Below are 22,542 nucleotides of genomic sequence, written 5' to 3'. Positions count from 1 at the left end.
AAGGAAAATAGATGCAGACTTCCTGGTTGTTGAGAAGGGCGATCAGGTTCATGTGTCGCCACTGACGAATTCACTACTAATCACGCTCCAGGTCAGATAGGTAGAACACTTGGCGTTATCAGGGGAAGAGCATACGTGTTTGCTGCGCATCCCATAACTGTAACTTATGACAAAATGCATTTTGGTGATAGGCAGTTTGACAGAACACCCAGCTCAATGAATCTTATTTTCCTAAGACCTACCAAGAAACCTATAAATTATTCAGTTAATAATAAGGACATGTACCATGAAATACTGCACATGACTGGTGTACACAAGATCACGAAAAGCCTCAGCAACAGTAAATATAAAAGCATTGTGAAACCAATACTTGAACACGAAAACATCAACAACAGCATCAGCAGCGGTGATGGTATTGTCATTGGGCTTAAAGCAGTGAACAATCGACTCCTGCGGTATATTCATTATGACGACCCCAACGAACTAGTAGATAGACTACGGTTGCTCATGGCGTCAGCTGCTGCAGGTAATACAGCTCATTCGAATGTGCTTGTTTCGATAATTTCTGAACTTCGAGAGACAGGTATCATCTAATAAGTATGGAGACGGTAGTTCGAGAACGGCACAAGCCAGCACGAATAACATATCCTCGCAGGCACGTCATGAATAAAGGGCTGGATGACTTGTGGCAAGCCGATCTTGTAGACATGCGGCAATATTCACATGAGAATAGTGGATTCAAATATATTATAATTCAAATATATATTATATTCAAATATATTATAATCGTTATTACTCGAAATCTGTGTAGGCATTACGGGTCAAGACAAAAACGGGTCGAAATGTCGCTGATGCTTTTGAACGTTTTCTACAGACAGGAGCGAATCGATGCCCAGACAATCTCCAAACCGATCATGGCGGGGAGTTCTACAATATGTATTCGCTAATACGAAAGTTCCTGCCAGATTTAAACTATGTGTAGGATTGAGATTCCAACGCGAGACCTTTGCCATTTGTCGACAAGTGCTTTACCGACTAAGCTACCAACACGCCCATTCTCATAGGTTTATTTTTGCCATCACCTCCTCTCCTACCTTCCAAACTCCACAGAAGCTCTCTTGCGAAACTTGCAGCACTAGCACTCCCAGAAGAAAGGACTCTACGGAGATGTGGCTTAGCCACAGCCCAGGGGATGTTTCCAGAATTAAATTTTCAGACTGCAGCTGACTGATGAAGGCGCTGAAGGAGCTAAGGCTGCACGAGACCGATATTATAGGCAACGTTGGCGTCATTTCACTTATGACTCAAGTCCCATCGGAAGACTTCAGGAACTTAGCTGACAAAGGTTTATATACTTGTTCCAATATAGACCTATTTTCTTTCAACAGACAACATTGTGAGAAGCAATGGGTAGCAATGGGCAGCTCCTTCTCGCCAGTTGTAATGAATTTCTTCATGTTTTAATTTCCGGAACACTGAAAATCTCTAAATGAAGCCTGTTTGTTTCTTTTGGTATGTCAACAACACACACATCAGCCATGTGGCCCTAAAAACCTCATAAATTCTTAAGACATCTGAGTTCCATCCAAGAAAATATTGAAATTATCACTGAAATAGAAGACGAGGGCAAACTTCCTTTTCTCGATGTCCTGCTTCCATGTAGGCCTGACGCATCGCGTGCCCACAGGTTTACCGTAATTCAGTGCATACGAATTTCTATCTCATGCCTCCAGCTGCTATCATCTCTCACAGAAGAATCGTGTGCTCAGCCCTCAGGCACACATGACGTGCTTTATTTCAGACAAATAAAGTCTGACAGCAGAGCAGGGAATCGTTGAACTTGTCTTCCATGACAATGGATACAGCAGCTGACAGATTCGGATGGCCCTGTGACACAGGAGCCCCAAGAATAACACAGAGGCCAAAAACAAAGAAAAATAAGATTTGTTGACATTGTATCATCAAAAATTGACAAACCACTATAAAAATAGCACATAACGCCATTTTTCTGCCCACCAGCCAAAATACAAGCTTCATTAAGGACAATGAAAGATGACCTGGGTTTCAAAAAAGTGGTGTACCAAGTTCCATGTTAATGCAGAAAAAATTATACCGCGCGGACGATCTGCACAATCCAAAACTGATGTAGAGAAGATGAGCACCCCACCTGCTGTAGCAGAACATGGCATTGAAAATGGACATAAAATGAATTAGCAACAAATTGAAGTCCTGGTTACTATTGATAAATTTTGGGGCTCCACTTTCAAAGAAACGACTCAAATATGTGTGACATATAATACAGATCTAACAATGAACAACGCAAGCCAATACTAAACTCCATCAAAACAGAAGGCGATATCTGGATGTGAAATTCGACAGGTAAATGTGTGGAAGGCAACTGAAACTCCCTCCTCCCACCACCGCAGCCACCCCCCTCCCCACCCACCGAGCACAGGGCAGTGATGTGACAGCACGAGGCCTGAATTCTGGACTGGCAGGTATAAATATCGCCAACAAGCTGTAGACACATCATTCCACCAGCACCACCTGATGATCGCCGAACAGTTGTTCGCCGAAATATTGTGGCCCTCTGATGACCGGTTCTGGCAGTACCCCAGACCTCCTTGGAAGCAGAGTATATACTGGCAAAGTCTCAGATCACAAGAAAATTTGTATAATATTTCTTTTTGTGGGGGCCCACAGGAATTTTTCCCACAAGGGGAGAAAGTGCCAGTTTTCATAAAATTTATCAGCAAGTTTGAGAATTGAGAAGAAATGCACAAAATTTATTATGTCTCAAGATACTGATTGTTATCTACTTAGTATTTTCAGAGCAGATTGCTTTGGTACCAAAACTGTGTAAGCGTATTTCAATAGTACATGCAAAGTAATGTATATAGGTAAACAGCTTCGACACTCAGTGCTAAAAAAGTTTTTATTGTCTGACAGTTGGAACAACACAAGCACACCTAGTGGCAAGAAAGGCAGTATCAGTTGCATTCCTACTTAATTAAAGAAATAGCTACTACAGTTTTGCTTTTGAAGCATCAGTAAATTATCAAGGGAAATGAATTGTTGTCAAATAAATGTAAAATGAGCTGATCTAGAGACATAAGGTACAACTTGTTCATGAAAAAATACTTTTGAATATGAGTTTAATTCCTGTTTATCTTGCTGAAAGCAAGAGCATATGGATACAGTATTAAAGCATAAGAAGCAAATATTTCTGTTGCTCTCTCTTCTTATTATGAGAGGCACTTTTCTTGACACACAAGAATTCTGTATGGAGTCTAGTGATTTAAAGATTCTTACATTTCACTCACTTTTGTAAAACAGTTTTTTTTTTGTACATGTAATTACTTTTACTTCAAAAGACAATAGTGTTGAAAATTATTGCCATTAATAGCTCAGAGGTAGCAACAATTGGTTAACTGTTTCTCCTCTGTTGGGAAATATTTTTACTGCCTTATTATAACACCTGTGAAAATTTCTTTCCAGTTACAGTTGTTGGGGCTCATTTGGTATGTTCAATAATAGAGATATAGTATTCCATATAAGTTTCTTACATTCCAATTCACTCACTAATTTGGCTGGAAGTGTAACAAACAGAAGTTCACATTGTTAGGTACCTATACTTTGACTTTTTGCAAAAGTAATGAATCTCTTACAGAAAAATAACATGCTTCAGCGAAGATTTGCACATAACAAGAGAATCAGTAGCAAACTGTCCTGTAATTACATCACAGTTTTCTTTTCTTGGTTTGTTGTGGACCCATTCCATTCCTTGTAGGAATTAAATGGGTCCATAACAAACTGAGAAAAAAAATTGTGGTGTAATTTTTTAGTGACTGCTGATTTCTATTGCACTAAATACACTCTCTCTTTTTAAAACTATGTTACAATCAATATGAACAATATTATTCACATTCATGCTGTATCACAATCTAAAGAGTCGCTTGGTGTCCACTTGGAACACTGCTATAATAGTGCATAAGAAAAATGAGCAGAGTGTCGTGACTGTATGTATTACACTGCGTTGGTAATATGAAACCAGATGCCAAATTTCTTATTCAACGACCTCAAATTGCATCTTCATGTGATTAAATTGAAGATATCTGATGAGCTATGGAACAAAGAAAGAAAATATTCACATTCTCTTAATATGGGCAAATTGAAAATTAACAATTTCAAACAGGAAAATTCCACATTAATATTACTCAATGTGGAGAAACACAGAAAGTGCCTTTTTGAACTCTGATGCCATGTACAAAACTGACTACTTTTAAAATTCCACATTTAATCATAGTAATATATTTAACGCATTACTTTTACGCTTTATAATTTTTATTGTGACTTGTATAACTGAAGTTTAACAAAATGTATTTTGCAAGCTAAGTTATATTGGTTGGATTAAGTCAAGAGACCAGTGCCTGATCAAGACTTGATGAACATGAGAAATCTCCCCAAAAAAAACCTCAAATTGGCCAGCAGAATGAACTTTTAGCAGCCTAGGACTGAACTGACCCGACCCTAGTCAATCCAGTTTGTCATCACTGTGCAGCCACACAAACTAGAACACAAAATTCTTAACACTGCATGTGATGCGGTGATCACTCGTGGACTTTGAGGTGGTCCCACTCATGGAGATGACATCAACTCGAGCTCGAAATTACATTCCTTTTTCCCCTCTCTTCCAGTGCATTAAATGGATTAAGTATAGATATACACACTTACAGTACTGAATGGCAATATTCTTGCAAGTGGACTACAAAAACCCATCAAGTAAAACTGAATTAAGAATTGCAAGACTCGTGGATTTTCCTTCTCCACAGACACATAGAATTTTACTGTTGGAATTCCTCGGTGAAGCAAGGAAGGAGGGGGAACCCTTAAGAGAAATAGGGAGAAATAATTGGATGTATACTGGTTCCATGTTTATGACATGTTGGTAACTGTCAAACGGAAGTCATGCACAAAAGTGTTGGACCAGTTCCTTTACGTGGTTGAATCACTTTCTGTTTCATCGTCGACACCTCGGCGTGTACTAATCAGATATCTCCATGCCGTGATGCTTTATATATCCAGCCATTTTCTTCCTCCTCCTACTTACCTTCTCAACAACAAGGGAGTCTACATCTATTTTCCGTTGAATAGCATCAACCTTCTCAGTTAAGTCGGTTACTTTCTTACTGACTTGATTAACTAGCTAATTTGACGCATTCACCATTCTTTGAAGAGTCTAGTAATATGTCTCTAGTTCCCTGCACATACGTGCAACTTTATGCGTCATAGCCTGAAGGATCGCAACCAAGTACAAGCAAATGTTCTGTCTGTGTACACCCATCCTATCAGGTTCAGAGGTGGACATACGCACAAATTTGTCCATGGTGTGGCGTATACTGATGTACTAACATCTCTTACCACGCTATGTATGCAAAAGCTCTTGAAAGTTTCGCTTGAACGGTAAGTAGGCTGTTTAGGTTTTTATATTGGTAACGCCACGTAGCGCTCTGTATGGAAATCACTGGCTGTGCTGTGTGCAGTATATATATATATATATATATATATATATATATATATATATATATATATATATATATATATATGACTTTTGAACAATATTAAGGTAAATACATTGTTTTGTCTCTATCAAGATCTTTCATTTGCTAACTATGCCTATCAGTAGTTAGTGCCTTCAGTAGTTTGAATCTTTTATGTAGCTGCCAGTAGAGGCGCTCGCTGTATTGCAGTAGTTCGAGTAACGAAGATTTTTGTGAGGTACGTGATTTGTGAAACGTATAGGTTATTTAGTCAGGGCCATTCTTTTGTAGGGATTATTGACAGTCAGATTGCGTTGCCCTCAAAGTATTGTGTGTCAGTTTAAGCACAGTCTTGTACATTTTTTCTAAGGGGACGTTTCATATGTCGACCCTTAGCCGAGGATACCTCACTGGAATCTTCTGATTTTTTCTTGTAGTTTGTGTAATTAGTGTACCTTTTGTTTATTGCTAGAGAGAGAGAGAGAGAGAGAGAATTTCCTTTGTAGTTGTAATTTTTCATTGTTGTACAGTAAAACAGTTGTGGCATGCATGTAGATTTGCACCAAGTATTTCGCAGCTGCGCTTGCAATTAACTAGATATTATTTTCAATGCTATGTTAATGTGTTTTCTTATTTTGCTCTTCAAATTGTGTTTTTCTGTGTTGTCGTGTGAAATATAGTGACAATAATGGCGTGTATAAAACGTAATACTAGGCTACAAAGTAAACTGAGAAATGACAGTGAAGACGAAAGCAGTGTGTTAGCGCCGCCGAGTAATGAATTAGCTAATGTTCAAAGTAGTAATTTGGTAATTGTGCATAGGGAAATGAAGCGGGCTGCAAATAATAGTGTAGGCAGTGAAACAATCAGTGAACAGGGAAGCATTATCAATCGATCGGTCGGCAACAGCTTGCCTCAGGAATCCGAAATGACAGGACACAATCTTGCAAAAATACTGTAGATTCAGGTTTTGCGTCCTCGCCGTTTTCTCAAATAAGTCATAAGACATTTTCAGCTTTTCAAAATGTGAATGTTGCCGGTGCAAATTCACTGCCGAAAAGCACTGAGGAACATGTTTCAGACACCAGTGCATTGTTATTACAATTAATACAACAAATGGGGCAAAAGCTTCAAAAGTTAGACACAATGGAACAAAATCAGAGACAAACACAGCAAAAGATTCAAAAGTTAGACACAATGAAACAAAATCTTCAAAAGCTAGACACCACACTTGAACAAACACGTGAAGATTTAACTACTGAGTTACATAACATTGAATCGAAATGTCAAAAAGTCTGTAATGACGTAAAAACACAAATTTGTGAGCATTTCCAACCTATTTTCTCGTGTCATGAAAATGCATTACAGAATCACGAAGCAGGCCAGAAAAGAACTGCAAACTATTGTTCATGAAAATCATGAGACATTGCAAGCTAAAACTGACTCAATTGCATTTACCGATTCGATTACGCAACTTGCAAAAACTCAGGAAAACTTAAAGGACACAGTAGATACTCTGAAAATTGGTTCAGGAAGACACATGGAAGAAATCAGTTCATTATCAGAGAAAGTAGTTGAACTTTCGGATCAGCTAAATAATTTTTCTACCATGGTAGATGATAATCTGAATGACACAAAACCGGTAGTCTTTAATGACACAGAAGAGTGCGAACAAATTAGGAAATTCAGACAAAATCAGAATCAAATTAATACGCAACACCAAAGAGAAATCCGGGAAGTACAAGATCAGCTGACACAGGTAATACAAGAATTACGTATTTCACTCGCGCTCCATTACGGGAAGAGGGAGATAGAAATACGGAACAGCCACAAAATAATGACACAGGGCACTTCGGAAATTATGAAAGAAATTGGCAAGGTACACCGAATTTTGAGATGGAACCGCCTAAACGACGTAACAGTGACCGACATGCGACTCGCCGACTTGATGATTTTGACTATAGGCTGTTCATCACTAAACGTAAATTCAAAACATTTAAGAATTCTGGAAATGACATTCATCCACAAGCATGGGTCCATCAATTCTCTCATTGTTTTACTCCCAATTGGTCGTTAGAGCACAGATTAGAATTTATGTGTGGCTACTGAGAGAATGAACCAGCTGTAAGAATGCGATCGGTCATTCACGATTCCCACAGTGAAGGAGAATTTTACCATGCCTTCCTCTCAGCATATTGGTCTCAAGCCACACAAGACCGAGTAAAACACAGCATCATAATGATGAAACATTTTGAACAATCTGAATTTTCCAGTCTTGTCAAATATTTTGAAGAGATGTTACATAAGAATCAGTACCTGTCAAACCCATACAGCCCCTCAGAACTCATCTGCATTTGCTTAATGAAATTACCTGAACATTTACGGCATATTATTTTGGCAGGACGTTGCAAAGACGACATTGAAGCTTTTCAGGGACTCTAACAAGAATTAGAAATTGATACTGACAACCGCGGAACGCGAAAACAGGATCACAACAATTACAGGTCACATCCGTCGCAATTCCGCGATGAACGAAATAATAACTGGACACGACAAGGCTATTCTCACAACACAAATCGTGACCAAGACAGACACCACCCGTATCACAACCGTTGGCAGAGTAGTAATAATTACAGGGAAAGATCACCTCTCCATGGTAGTGACTATCACAGAGACAATCAGAGAAACAGACAATATGGGAACCAAAATAAATATTATCAAGGGAGACAGAAAAACTTTAGACGCAACGGACCAGCGCGCAGTTACGATTCAGGGAGAAATTCTCCACCACGTGACCGACAAGAAAGTAACTGTGGAATCTACCGACATGACGACAGACGATATGACCGTAACGACAGACCTGAATTGCCTCAGAACTGGCGGGATTCAAACAGAGCAGGGCCCTCTCGGCAAGGTGAATTTGCAGAAGTTAGGTCTCCAAATCCCTATAACGACGCGCGCTAACAAAGAAACAATAGGCAATGACTCATACCGCTGGCAGCCACAAAACGTATGTATAAAACTGACGAAGCAGCTGCCGTAGCTAGTAATTACGTAAAAATGGAAGACATTAGGGACAACATTGCATATCCTGTGATTCACATTACAGTAAATGACGTAAAATTTACGGCAGTACTTGACTCTGGCAGTCCCATTTCAGTAATTAGTGAAACAGCTTTTAGCAAATCGAATGATTGCCCCACACTTCCGTTACGCAAGATTAAATTACAAGGTGCAGTCATTGGAAAAAGTGTAGATGTACGCCAACAAACCAACTTAGAATTCTTTTGTCAAAGCCACATCTTCTCTATGAACTTTCTTATTGTTCCATTATTGTCGACGGAAATTATATTGGGAGTAGACGTTTTGAATGAATACAAAGCAATCTTAAACTTTCACGATACTGAAATAAGTTTAGAGAAAGAAGGTAAGTCAATAGCTTTGAAATTTGAAGATTGGCTCTCAAACCATGACGAGGAAATTAATCGGCTTTACATTCTGTTGGACAACAGTTCGGAATTTTCTACGGAACTAGACACTAACAGTCGCTCTGCAAGTACTGACAGGCATGATATCGATGGCACATTTGAAACTAATGAGTTAATTCCGAATAAAATTCAAACAATTGAGAATTGTAGTGACACTGATAGGCAGGACCTTTTTGAGATTTTACAAGCACATTCCACAGTTTTTACTCACAAAACAGTATTTACAAGCACATTCCACATTTGTTACTCACAAAACAGTAACAATTAAGGGATTTCAATACCAATTTCGTGTTCGTGACCATACTAAATTTTGTGTTAGACCATTCGTAATTCCATCACATTATAGGGACCGTGTTAGAACAGAAATACAATCTATGCTTGATGAGGGCATTATTGAGCCTGCAGTAAGCTCATGCAACAATCAATTACATGTTGTTGAGAAGAAAAATGGATCGATCAGGCTTGTCTTAGATTCAACACAAATCAATACTATCACAGGCCGCAAACGACTGAAGAACTTCTTCAAAATTTTAATGGTGTAAAAGTGTTGTCTTCTATTGATCTCCGATCCAGCTTTTATCAGATCTAACTTCATCCAGGATGTAAAAAATAGACAGCATTCCTTTGTTTCGGCATTTGTTATCACTTTCGGAAACTGGTTTGAACATTTCTTCGGCAGCATTCATTCGCGGGATAAATTCCATATTACCTGATTTCTTAAAACGTCACATCACCTTATATGTGGATGATATTCTAATAGCAGAAGCCTCATGGGAACAACATAATCGCATCTTCAACAGTTTGTTACGTATTTTTACAGAATCTGGAATTACAGTTAACTTGGAAAAGTCTCAATTCGGTAGGTAGAAGGTGAGGTTTTTGGGACATATTATTTCTTCTGAAGGCTTTCAGCCGGATCCTGAAGAGTTAGAAGCAATCAGCAATTCCAGTTCCATCCACAAAAAGACAAGTCCACAGTTTTCTAGGTCTCGTCAATTTTTACCGTCGTTTTCTGAATATGCAAATTCTAGTTACACCACAACTTTGTTCTCTCACTGGAAAAATACTATTTGGAACTGAGACTAACAAGCACAGTTGGAATTCAAATCTTTGAAAGAATCGCTACTTAACGCGCCAATACTAGCTCATCCAGATCTCTCACAAGATTTTTGCCTTAGCACGGATTCTTCTTAAGTCGGTCTTGGTGCCCATTTATTTCAAGAAGCCATAGAAAATAACACTACTGTTCAAAAAACCATTGCTTTTGATAGCCGAGTGCTAACAAAATATGAAAAACATTATTCCGTTACTGAATTAGAAGCTTTAGCTATCGTTTGGGCATTTAACAAATTCCGTTTCTTTCTTTCTTGTAACCACGTAATAGTATATAGTGATCATCGTGCATTACAATTTCTTATGTCTTCAAAATTAAATCATGACAGGTTAAAACGTTGGGCATTGTTTCTGCAAGAATTCCACTTCACAATAGTCTACATTCCCGGCAAGGAGAACATTGTTGCGGACGCACTGTCACGCGCACCGGCTAGGTTTGAGAAAAGTAACACAGAAGGCAACCTCGAGAAAAATTTCAGTTTTTTACATTTAGAACGTCGCGTTTGAAAACGTCATCACCACATCTTTAAAGGACATTGCTCATGAACAGGATAAAGATCCGATTTGGAAAGACATCAAAAGTAAATGGCATGAAAAGCTGCACACTCATATTCGGCATAATTATCTGGTTAGAAACAACATACTCTTCAAACGCTGCACTGTTGATGACAAGCTATGGGTACTTTGCATTCCAGATGATTTTGTTAATAAGCTCATTTGGTACATTCATTTCAGCAACACACATTTTGGTCCACGAAAATGTTATCATATTCTTCGAATGACTTGTTATTGTAACAATATGGAAAAGAGAATTCGAAGAGTCTTGTCTATTTGTAAACTTTGTCAAAAGGCGAAACCATCTACTATCTCACATCGTGCTCCGTTGTTTCCTATCATTCCTTCTAAATTAAAAGAATTTGCTGCTGTTGATCTCTTGGGACCCCTAGTCAGAATATCGAATGGATTTTCGTACGTTCTAGTCGCTGTTGAACTTACTTCAAAATTTGTTTCTTTCACTCCGTTACGTAAAGCCACTGGACGGTGTGTATCCAACGCCTTTGTTAAAAATTTCTTACGTCAAGTTGGACACGTTAGTAAAGTAATAAAATCAAACATGTTTTTATTTCATTGTACTCACCACATTGTAACCCGTCTGAACGGATTATGAAAGAAATCAATAAGCTTTGCAGACTTTATTGTCACAGGACGCATCAGCATTGGGACAGATATTTACACTTATTTCAAAACGTGCTAAACGAAATGCCTCATGTCTCAACTGCTTTACTACCTATTCTTGTACTGAAGAATGAAGAACCACCGAACAGAATTAGAGAGCTTGTACCTTTTCCGAATACACGTAAACTTCGACACAAAGCCATAATTGATTTGGCTATTAAAAATATAAATTCTGCAGCAGACAAAAGGAGAAGACTACACGGTAAAGCAAATGCAAAGAAATTATACATTGGTCAGAAAGTTCTCATTAAAGCTCATTCATTGTCACATAAGAAGAAACACTTGAGTCACAAATTCTTTCTGATTTACAATGGACCTTACAGAATCCGACGTATACCACATGATAATTGCGTTGAAGTTGAAACTCTGCGTACTAGGAAGAGTAAAGGTTTACACCACATTTCACATGTAAAACCGTTTATTGAAAGATAATCTGCTTTTTAACTTTGTCTTTGCCATAAAACTTTTCACTTCACGTTACTAGTATGCGTTGTCACACTTTGAAATTGTTATCATGCAACAATGTTTTGAAGATAACTATCCAGTCTAGAACCTATGGAACATATTTAGACAGTAATTACCACTGCATTGTGATAGTGAACAGAGGACACAGTGTTACTGTGTATGTACATTCTTGCTTGATAGTTGCACGATTATTAACGACTATAAGGCTTACATACTTAGAACATATACTGCTAATGAGATTTTAATGCAACATTTTGGTTTACTTGAAAAGTCAGTCCTTATTTCAAGTAGTTTTTGTGACATTAAAGATGACTTAGTATTTGGTTTCTTTGACAGTTACACGATTTTATCACGACGCTACTAATGAGTGACAATTTACGATGCTGTTTTTGTGGTGTTTCTGTTTTATATCTGCACAGTTTTTCTGAATTCTTCTGGAAAGGAAAACATGTTTTAGTAGTAATTTTTGTGGTATAGCTACAATGAGACAGCCTTTTCCGTAGCACAACAACACGTTACAGCACGGTACTTTCTTCATCACGGCAATAAGCGTAATAACTAAGATATTTATACGCAAAGCATTTCACTTTTATTTATCATGAGGTAAGTACATTGACTTCTGCAGAACTTAGCTTTCGGAGGACGATACCTACGACACTTCCACAGAATTATCTTACAGCAAGTCGCACATTTAGCGCTACAGGACATGCATTTGAGTGATTAATTTTGTACTTGAACCATTTATTTTTCAAGATTTCTGAATTACAAAGAAAGTTTTCCGTGATACATTTCATTCCATTGCTGTAATCTGTAACACCTGAGGGTATAATTACATTAATCCTCAGAGGGGTGCACGCTTACTTTGTGTACCATGTGTTTGGCAAGCACAAGGAGCCCTAGCTAATATGGTATTTGTTTATACAACTTTACACATCAGTACCATATTTCTCTGACACATAAATTACACAGCTATCTGATCATCTAACTGGGAGAGAGAAACATTTATTTTACTACATCGGTAACAGATGTTTACGTAATTACACAGTTGGATAACTTCACACTTATAAAATTGCATTTTGTCTGTAAGTGAAATGTTCATATATTTTCAGAACCGTTGTGATACTATGAGAGCTCTGAATGATGTATTTGGTGTGAGATCATAGTTTTTAAAGTATGTTTAAGGTGGATGACACTATTGAAATGAGCAGCGAATTTTTTAGGTTTTGAAATTATTGGAGGAAGCTACAACGATTTTGAGATTTGGCTGAGGTTTTATGATGTTATAATGAAGATGTGTATTACGCTGTTGCGGTATGTTTATGATCAATAAGCTGATGCTATATGAGGAATTTGATTATGCTACGTATTTATTATGATGAAATATTGAAGAAGTGTCTATGAAAATGTATATGTGTAATAAAGCAAGGAATAATGAGTAGTGGTTAGGGACTCTGGTTTGTGAAAAAGGATGTTGGAAACCTAGAATCATACTTTAAGAGTTATGAAATGTGTGTATATGTGTAAATGTATGACTATGCTGGCGAAAATTTTTTGGACACTGTTATATTTACAGGATTTTGTTTCTACAGATTTGATATGCAAATTCTCGACATGTAAATTTTTTTATATGAGACTCTCACTGTAGCACAAACTGCTGTCGTATATATTTCGGTAAGAAGTTTAAGTGACCACCTGCACGTAATGCTTCGTGGGCACCCAGCTGCATGACAGCCGCCTGGAGAAAAGCCATAACTGTGTGCCTTTCAGAGGCACAGGTGGAAAAAAAAGGAGGCCATTATCCTCGCTATTGACATTTCTTTGTAGAAAGCATCGCAAAACGACATGCTCAAACTTGAAAACATATGATTATATTGTGGAGCTCTTAATTTATGATATTTACTAAAATGCCTAATGAATTGATGAGAAACATTTTACATCTATTGTCTTTCTAGTTGAAAGATTGCGCATTTTGTTTAATATCTAGTTTCTAGCTCCACTGCAGCATTGGTTAAAATAAAACTTAATAGATGTACTAATATATAGATATTTGGTGCCTACAGATCCAGTAAACAGTAATTTTATTATATACTTCCAAAATAAACAAGAGAGCACAAAAAGACATTTTCCTTCACAGGAATTGCATACATAATTTTAGTCAATGACTGGTAACTTTTTAGTGATGCATCACTCTAGTGTTAAGATGTAACATAGGTATTAAACATGGCCATTTTTACTGTAATCCTTTTTCTGCTTAACCTTTGTCATATTTAGATATAAGTTATAGCATTTGCTGCTGTTGTATGCCAGTCATAGTGCTACTAAATTTCACTTTGTATTACTCTGTTAAGCCAGCTTTACTACTGCTTTATTTTTCTTTTTGCTGCACATTGGCTCATATTACTGATAATGATGCGTTTGATTTGCTAACTTATATATAACTTATATATATTGCTGCTTGCTTTGCCAATTTGTATTTTTTTTGTCATTACTGTTTGTGTTAATTGTTTTGTGTCGTCCCTTAGTTTAGCATCTGACCTCAGTGTATTTTAAGTTAGCTTAAGAGGGGGCAGACTATATATGAAACTAACTATGATGAATTGGAAGAAATGCAGTGAGAAGCTATAAGAAAATGGTTTGACAAAAAAGTAGTGTACAGTGGAGAGAAACTATTTTTGAAAGAGGATGTGAACAAAATACAGAAAGCATGCTTGGCTAGGATTTCCTTTTCTTTTTTTTTTTTTTTTTTTTTTTTTTTTTTTTTTTTTTTTTTTTTTTTTTTTTTTTTTTTGCTGGAGCAAATGTTGAAATAAGAGGGATGATCTATGGAATGAAGTTTTGGGTTGGACTGCAGTACCAAATGTTACACTGAAAGCAAACTGTGACCTTTCCTTTTGTGTTATCCCACTGTGTGTTTGTGTACCCTTGTGTATTTGTTTTCTTCCTGTTTCTGTGTACTGTTTCATAGAATTTTTTTCTTTTCTAATACTAAACTACATTCACTATGATGAGGAATACTGTTATCCTCAAATATAATTTGCATTAATAATATGTTATTTACTTCATAAAGATGTTTAGACATTATTTATTGTTTTGTTTTAATGCTCAGGTGTGAAGTTGATGTTTCTAAAGTTATTCTGATCTTTTATGCATGTACTTGTGTCATAATTCCTGTAACACTGATGTATATGTTATTTCGATTCTTTTGTAAAGCCTGTATTACTACAAATGTTATCTGTACTGTTATGTTCTTTAATGGTGTATTTTGTACCTTTGTAATTGTATTCTTGTGTTGTAAATTTATAATTGTATAGACACCAGTTCTTCAAATCAAGTTACATTTCACTGCACACGTTTCTGTTGGTCATAGTATATGGACAATATGTGAGAAGTAGGGACTGATAGTGTTTGTACGTTTGTTAATAAATCAGCAAGGGACTGGATAACAGCATTGCTGATTCTAAGGACATTTTAAAAAAATTGGGAGTGCACAAGTGCTGGTTCATGGACTTGCTATATTGTCCACAAGACTCTTTGATGGTGATTGTGCACCTGCACAGTCGCAACAGATGGCTGCTGGCCATCTCTAGAAGGACTACGGTGGATCTGCAACTTTGATGACCCACCAATACCATTATTTCTACAAGGACTACAGTGGGTCTGCACCTTTGATGGACCACTAAAACCATTATTTCAACAAGGACTACAGTGGGTCTGCTTCTTTGATGGCCCACCAATACCATTATTTCTACAAGGACTGCAGTGGGTCTGCATCTCTGGTGGCCCACCAATACCGTTATCTCTACTGGGACTACAGTGGATCTGCTCTGTGATGATCTAGCTACCAATATTCTTCAAAACTTTCACTGACTGTACTGTGGGCTTGCTCTGTTGTGGCCAATTACCTGCCTGCATGTCAAGAGTCAGCACTGTCTTTACGTTGGAAGGACACCACCACTTCTTCAAGACAGCATGGAAATCCACTAATTCCGTGTGCATTTTGTTTTACTGCTGAGACATTGAGAAAAACACTGCTATTTTATTATGATGAACGGTCAGGACTGTCTTTATGGACTGCGAGAAAATTTTAGCTTTTGACCAACATTGGATCAATAAGTGTGTGCATTTGATATCTTTGTTATTGTAATTATGAAAAAAATTTTCAAATCTGTGTAGGCCACTGCCCAAAACAATTTGTAAAATTTTTTGTGGGGAGCATGGGGGCTATGTAAGAAGGCTCGTAACACTACCGTCTCCTGCAATTTGCTACTGCTGTTGTACCATAACCTTAAAGCAGGTTGTGAAATAAAACAATCTTATTAAAGCAATTATGGTATAACGCAACAGAGCAGTGTTACCCTCTGAGAGGAATTTTGTTGTGCTGTGTTGACCGTGTTGTACCTAACGGAGCTGGCTTATTGGAAGTGAAAGTCAGAATTACGGAAATATTTGAACAGTAACAAACAAAATTTTGCCTATCTGCACTGTTTAACGGGTAAAGAAAATGGTCGCCAGCCTAACTAGGCAAGAGATTGATTAACATTATCGTTCAAGAAAATAGTTATTAGTAACTTTAATGGATAAACACAACCTATACTTTGTCACATGCGAGTGGAGTGAACTCTTGACTCATACGTATGTTTTAAGATTGAAGCTAACAACTGGAGCAGCACAAACTATTTGGAAATTTATAACAGATACCGAAACACACTATTACTTTAAGGGCTTACACAAACTGGATGGTCTTTATAACGTTATTATTACTATTCACTGCAGAATCGTTAATTGGATATAGGTTAAGTCTCTCTCAGTTAAATACTTTACTATTTAAAATGAAAGTTACTTGGAATCCAATAACAGGTTGCTTCTCACTATCATTTCAATAAAGAAATTATGGTTTTCATAATTAATGGTCTTTCCGTTACTTGTTACCGAGCGTTAACACAATAGACAGACTGTGGATCCTGGTATGCTATTCATATGCACTTCTAATACACAAGAGAGACAAACACTTCGCAAACATGAGTATATAACCTTTCATACTGCAGTTTTCCACTCTTACTAAATTGAGAGACAAAATTATCATATATGTAAGATACTGACTCACCTTCTGTGATTTACAACAGGCAGTAATGAGATCATTTATGAAGCAAAACTTTATAAGCCTCAGTCTTACGAACTCTTAATTTGAAGTTGGCAACAGTACATTAATAAGCAGTTGTATTAGGACAATTACTTTCATTAACTTTCTTTTTTTTATTATGTTCAAGAGGCATTAATTAGCAAAAACACTGGTCTTTAATGTTCTTTCAGTAGGGACACTCGGAAACCACTTTAGTTCAAACGGAGAGAAACCTGAGAGGTGTTATGATAAGGAGAAAAATCAAGGTAGGTACAGAAACTCAGTTATAAATTACCTCGTATTTGATCACACTAACACATCCATTAAGCTGATCCTTCACTGTACATTGCTATAGTGCTCCATTACAGTGATTGCACAATGTGGCGGCGATTGCATGTCGCTAGGTGGAATTGCAAGCAGAATTGCTGGACTCTGTCATTTCTTGGTGGCGATGATAGATACACATTCCAGAATAGTTCCAGCTATTTATCCATCCATCCGAGGCATTGGAAAGTAGCAGAAAAAACCTCTCTTCGGACCAGCACAGTATGCAACATTTACATGGCAGTGCACAATTTGGTAGCTCGTCCCCAACTCGTAGCTCGTCCACGACTCATAACTCGTTCCTGACTGGCTCTTGTTCCACCTTTTCTACATGGGCCAATCATAATTTGCGCGTGCTACACAGTTCTGTTCCCGAGGGGAATCACAACAACTTTTACATACAGAATAACTAAGAACCCTAAGTGAGGATCAGCAGTTTACATAACAGTAACCAAATACATCCAATAAAACAGAATATTTGCACATATTAACATTGCAACAAAAATTATTCACACAGAATTACAATTATATACAGTAAGTTTTGTTCCCTCCAAAGGGGACAAAGAATATAAATGACAGATACACTACATTGCATAGAATCATATCATGACATCGAAGTTCTTACAAAGAAAGGAGTATACAATTTTATGTTATCAATTCAAACAAACAAATTTACAGAAGCTCAATGATGTAACATTAAATAAAACACAAGCAAACTAAATCAGTAAAGCACTAGAGTTATGGTGTTACAAGGTTTATGGATACTAAATTAGAGCGTTACTGGACACTAGCTCTCAATTTAGTGCTTCATCTCAGTCGTTTTTTGAGTACATAAAAGACAAACCAGTCGTAATGTTTTTGTAAAGAATGAAATTTAGGGGCGGGATTGGAAGAAAAAGTAAGCCAATAAAGATGAAGGGTTTAATAGAATTTGTAATACAAGGTCGTGTTTTTACACACGTTTTCCCTGTGATCTCAGAACTTAGGATTGAAGTAATAATGAGCATACATTGGCTGCAGAAGCAACAGGTAGTAATTACCTATGCAAATGAAATATTTAACATTGCGAATGGAGAAAGTGCCTTAAATATAGACTTTGAAGAAGGAAACGAAAGCATCCAACCAGAATTTCATTCTATGATGATAGTTATAGATTAGACAATGAAGTATTATCAGAATTATCTGAAGGTTACCACATACGAAGCATCAAGAGTTTGGACCAGATGTTCGAAGAATTTCGGAAAGTTGTCACTGACGTACCATATTTAGATCCATTGCAGAAAAATGAGTTGCTACGTATACGAGAACAAAATTATGTCATGTTTTCAGATACTCCTGATGGAGTGAAGAATTTCGAATATCATGTGAAAATACTACCACATAAACAGTTTTTTGTTTACTCATATCCGGTAACGGCAGCGAAAAAACAGGTCGTTCAAGCCGAAATTGACAGGATGCTTGGATGGAAAGCCAGAGCGTAGCAACAAACAATATAATAATCCACTGGTTACTGTAGGTAAAAAAGATGATGGACTAAGAGTGGTAATTGATACCAGTACTTTGAATAAGACAATTAAGAGAGAAACAGATCGTGTTGAATCATTGGACGAAATGTTACAAAGATATTACGATATTAAATATTTATAATGCCTGAACACGACGGCCCTTTACTGGCAGTCAGTTTTGATGCTGAGTCGAGAAAGCATACAGCTTTCCTTTTCAGTGGAAAATGTTATCACCACAAGGTAGTACCGTTTTACTTAAATACATCAGTTTCTGTGCTCATACGAGCGTTAAACTGGATGTTAGGAAAAGAACTAAGCTGCAGGTTATTTATTAATAGCTACACAACAATGCAAAGGATATATTGTGTTCAACTCGAACAGGTATTTATTGCATTGCAGAATGGAGGAATGACGTTGAAATTTAAGAAATGTGAACTGATGAGAAAACAAATTAAATTTTTAGAACATGTTATTACAACAGAGTGAATAGCGAAGGCCCATGAGACAATAAAAGCTATTGAATGGCGTCCTCCTCAAAGAACAGGAAACAGTTAAAAGCTTTTTTAGGTTTGTGGAGATTCTATAGAAAATTCGTAAAGAGGCAAGGTTTTAACATTCAAGCTTTAAACAACTTGTTGCGAATGAGCAGTGCCTTAGTTTGGACCTCTGAATGCCAAAGAGATTTCGAAGAAATGAAAAGCGAATTGCTTACAAACAATATTTTGCAGTCCCTGATCATTACAATAGTAGCAACTATGGGGCAGCAGTAGAAACCTTTCAGGAAGTCGAATATGAATGGTAAATGCATTGTTTTATCAAGCAACATTTTTGAAGGATTGAAGACTACTGAACCAGAGGTTATCTCGTTGGGCTTTATATCTACAGCAATATGACTATGATATACTTTAAATGAAAGGTTGCAGATTTACTTTCGAGACTATCTGAAGGCAAAGGCAAAACTAATCTGGGAAACAATGACGAAAGAATATTTCAGCTATTATATTTGAAACACCTAGCTTGTTGCGAATCTCAATCAGCGATGAGTACAAATTGAATGTATTAGGACTTATTCAGCGGGAGAGGCAGCTAGGCGTTCACTCCAGTACGGAAGAACTGCGACAGTGTTTGTCGATGATACGGGCCAGCGCCGGATAAGTGGCGCCAGGAGACAAATAACGTTACGTGACTAGCTGGACGCTGCAGCCGAATGCGTAACAGGGATCAAAGTAGCTTTCTCACATCACATGATGATGGAAATATACCAAGTACATGGTCAGCCTCCGGGGAGGAGGTATAGAACAGTCTAGAAGCTTTTCGTGACGCACGAAGGTAGTATAAATAGGGGGTCAGGAGGACCCTATAGGCAGTCGAGATCTGCTGAGTATAACAACGCAAGCTCCGTGTCGTTCTACGCCAGAAATGGGAACTTAGTTCGATTCGCTAGCCTCGGCTCCGCAACAACCAGGGAGATAGATTCCAGAGTAAGAGCTTCTACTGACAGAAAGTACTGCAAGATAGTGCCAGTACTGATTCTCAGTTATCAAACTCTTATGAATTCTACCCTGCAGCAGTAACCATTCCTCACCGAATTCCATATCCTGCACCTTAGCATTAGCTTGCTCCTTCTAACTGCTGGAATTGCAGATGGTGCCCGCGCCTAATTCTACTCTTCGAGGAGATCGATTGAGGTAAGTCCCCTGAATCCAATTCGTGTCAATGTCATTCCCTCTCGCGACACATCAAGCTGGTTGTAAAAGAACAGCTACTGTGATCTGGTACTCAGGGAGAGGCAGGATAAGGTTACAGTAGTGGACGGATCCGTAATCGGCTACCGATGGTTGCACAGCAAAACATACACTTTATTTAAGGAAATAATTTTCAACAATCTTTTTAGAGCAATTGACTGTAACACAAACTACATTGACGGCTGAAGGCCTTATCAAGAAAAAAAAAACAAGATTTTTTGTCTGCTGAAGGCCACAATCAATACCACAAACAATTGATGGCTGAAGGTCTGAATTACACGTCAGGAAGGGAAGTACACGTTGAAAATATTATAATAAATTTTCAAGCAATCATTCAGTTATTGACTGCTGACGGCTGAAGGCCTTATTATGAAATAATTCAACATTATTTGTCAGTAGAAGGCCACAAGCAATACCACAAACAATGAACTGCTGAAGACCTGAATTACAAGTGAGGCAGAAATTACAAGTTGAAGATATTAAAACATGTTTTTAAAACAATCATTTAAAAAAAATTGACTGGGCCGAAGGTCTTATTAAGAAAATATTCAAAATTATTTGTCGGCTGAAGGCCACAATCAATACCACAAACAATTAATGGCTAATGGCCTGAATTACAAGTCAGGAAGAGAACTACACGCTGAAAATATTAAAATAATTTTTTAAACAATTAACACAATCTGACCAAATGAGAATGGAGTGATCCACAGACATTGCTCCAAGGATCGACCTGAGAAAAGTCCCAACAGCTGTGTAAGTGGTGAGACAGGCAGCCAGGAGTAATGCTCACCTAACAGGATGGTAACTCTAACTAGATGTTAACTGTAACTAGAGACGGTTTAACCGCCGATCAACCCTCTTACCAAATCCACCTAAAGTCAGATAACCAGTACAACGATGGAGTAATTCAGGCCAGGGCGAAGTGGTCGATAGCACTGCTTCTTCAGAATCCGGTATTTAAAACACCGAACGGCAGAAGGAACCTCTACAACCAAGGTAGACAAGAGAAACAATTATCCACACCAGAATCAAGGAAGCTGTCAAATTACACGCAATGCCGGACAGTGTCGGCAAGACGAGGAAAAGTACACTGCCGCAAAATACGCTAACCTCCAGGGCAGGTAACTGGGGCGTTAGGGCCACTACGCAGTAAAATAGCGCTGGTAGCACTTGACCAATAATAACCCAAATTCAAAACTAATAACAAGCAGTACAAGACGACTAATAGCTTCAGCCAACTTGATACACTACACTTGCTGCTGTTGGTCTCACCGACCCTGGGAGCAGCAACACGCAAACAACAGCGAGATCTCAAACAGTGGAGGTTTCACATAAAAACCAGTCACTGCGGAGCCACAAAGACGAATCACAGAGAAGCCAGAATCGGTCGGCAGCCCAAATACACGTCGTCCACTAAGACGACCGACCGAACGACCAACCAACGGTCGTCGCCGCTGAAGTCAGGCAAAGGAAAGGTCCCAGTATGAATCGTTGACCGACAGCTTATTCCATGAGGTCACTTCGGCAGACGGACACACAAACACACACGCAAGTGAAGGTTGCACTACTCGAATATAACGATCCATTCAACTTGCTGAATCCGGACCTCGAAGTGATCGTGCACTCTCGCGACCACACCATTCGGACGGGCAGGCCACGTATGTCGCCAGTGCTCGGGCGAGTACTGGCTGTGCGGACCAAACTGCTGCTCTGTCCCAACTAAACTCCGACACACAACGACCAGGAAATACCACAGGTCGCTCCAAAGATAGTACCAGAGTATTCGCTATCTATAAACGCTGCTGCTGCCACTTATGGAAAGACAAAACGAGCAAACGTAGTGGCACCAGTGAACACATTAAGAAAACGAGAGGTCACAATCCCAGTACACGACGCCAACCTGTCAATGGCACAAATGAGAGCTGAAGCACGGCTCAGCTACCATATGTAAAAACATCAGACGGTTTCAAAACGAAGACTAAGTGTGGAAGTCAGTGAAGGTCAAAG

This window comes from Schistocerca gregaria, chromosome 11 (genome assembly GCF_023897955.1).
Source record: "Schistocerca gregaria isolate iqSchGreg1 chromosome 11, iqSchGreg1.2, whole genome shotgun sequence".
Taxonomy (NCBI): domain Eukaryota; kingdom Metazoa; phylum Arthropoda; class Insecta; order Orthoptera; family Acrididae; genus Schistocerca; species Schistocerca gregaria.
Note: the sequence above shows the minus strand (reverse complement) of the source record.